This window comes from Physella acuta, unplaced genomic scaffold (assembly GCF_028476545.2).
Source record: "Physella acuta isolate Inbredline_101_S28 unplaced genomic scaffold, ASM2847654v3 ptg000090l, whole genome shotgun sequence".
Lineage (NCBI taxonomy): Eukaryota > Metazoa > Mollusca > Gastropoda > Physidae > Physella > Physella acuta.
Window position 1 is genome coordinate 253,582 of NW_026731610.1, and position 2,155 is coordinate 255,736.

Here is a 2,155-nt window from a genome sequence, read left to right on the forward strand (position 1 = left end):
AATTATCTCTATTCTTCCTATATACTCTGTATACGAGAAAGTAAAAGGCTTCTTGCATTACCACCCATCTTGTGGATTCTCCATTAAATGGAAAATCGAGGAGAGTACTAGAATAACTTTACATAAGAGGCAAAGAAGGTTGGCCGGTATATAAGAAACGTTTTAAACAAAGCTTAAACAAATCATTGTAGACTATTATTTTTTTTTTAAATTGCATTCTTTGTTTGCAAACTTTGAGTGCAGCTACATATCACCTAAACACAAGAACCGATGATTTACACTTTCATCTTGTCCATTGATTTCACTTTCGTTTAATTAGTTTAGTACAAAATGTTAATGATTATCTCATTACAAAATATACAGTTATAAGAGTTATGTACAAACATGTGTTGACGAAACAATTATTTGTTATCTTCATGTATGCAGCGTGTCTTGATGTCATGTTGGGATGTGTCTGATTGCTCCTCCAGCACATAATCTGTAGCTGTTTTTCCAACCTTGAGAACAGTTGACCACTTCTCATTGGGGAACTAAGTCACTGCCCATTCAGTCTCCTTGAACATGAATGGCTGCCATATGCCTTGTGTGCTGGGAGTGTCTGTGTGATTATTTTTAATCATTCTAACAATCTGAACACCTGACCTGGTTCTCAGGTGTTCAGTCCACTTACAAATTTCAGGGGCTAATTTAGATGACATTCCCAGGATCTGCTTGCCACCATTTAAATATTGACGGTGATCTGTTTCGTCTTGGTTGTAAATAAATAACTCCCGGATTGTTGTCTGTGAACTCAAGCAAATGATTCTCAATAAATTCACTCAATTGCTTACTTCCACCATGTGACTTGCAAAATATGTATGTTATTCGCTTAAGTTGACAAATACAGCGTCCAACACCATTATACAGGACATTATTCAATAAAGGTTTTGAAATAGCTTCGTTTGACATTTCCTTTTGTTTGTTTTTACAAGCTTTTATTTAACTCACTTCCTCGTCAGTCTTTCGTCGGTCTGTCTGTCTATATCGAAACGCCGGAGCGAAAATTCGGACACTTCTATCCGACAGATACGGTTCGTTATTTTTACGTGGGTCAGGCATGAAGACAATGCATTATGACATTAAATTTGACTTAATTGGATGCCTAATTAATATTTATGAATTAATTAAAATTTGGACCCAATTAGTAGGCAGTCTATCCACACTCGTCATGACGGCCGTGTTGGGCGTGCAGCGAGGGAGGGGTCTACGACAAAAGCGCGTCATCACGTTCAAAAGACGCGCGACGGTTTTTAGTCGGGTCAGCAGTCTAGTTTTTTACCACTAGACTACGCCATCCCATAATATTTTATTGAAACAAGGTATATTAGACACTACTATTTAAATTACTATAAAGAAAAACGTGGGTCGCTTTTGTATGTATTGGATATCTTTACTTATTTAGGAATAAACCCACGCTTTTCTTTATGGTAATTTAAATAGTAGTGTCTAATATTTACGAAGAGACCCACACTTTTCTTTATAGTTATTTAAATAGTAGTGTATACTTTATTTTCTACTTTTTAGTGCATTATTACATACAAGCTTGTTATTTAAACGTTTTTAATAAATTTTTTAATTCAACTTTCATTTCATTAACAGATGTCTTTCGTAATCTATCTTTGATTTGAAGGGACCCAAAACAAGTACATGTGGCAATACCGTATATCAAAGATAAATTGTGGTTTATCAACTTAAGTAATTCAGCAAGTCATTGAGCTAATGCTTTTTAACACCCCATAGAGTCAAAATAATAGAATAAGGTTTTCTTAGACATCATAAGTAGCCGAAATGCAACATATTTCTAAGAAGAGAATGAAATGAAGTACCTGTATGATTGGGTTATTGCAACTACGTTTAAGACAACGTATTACTGTTTCGGATGGATTAAAACAAACTAGGATTCTTTCAAAAGCACAAATTTAAGCAGGCTACGTTTGTCCTTTAAGCTAGCCTACATCATGTACCTTATGTTACACAATAATAGCGGAGATAAATGTTTCTGTTTTTTTTTTTTTTTTTTTTTTTTTTTTTTTTCTTTTACGGATTAAAAAAAAATAAATGAAAAATACTAGCTGGCGCGTAAAAAAATAGAAGTTGCTGACCTATTCAATGTTAA

At 34.2% G+C, this 2,155-nt stretch overlaps 1 pseudogene; it reads right to left on the reverse strand.

Moving 5' to 3' along the window:
- Positions 1-401: 401 nt before the first annotated feature.
- Positions 402-948, reverse strand: LOC131928109 (large ribosomal subunit protein mL43-like; annotated as a pseudogene).
- Between the last annotated feature and the right edge of the window lie 1,207 nt (positions 949-2,155).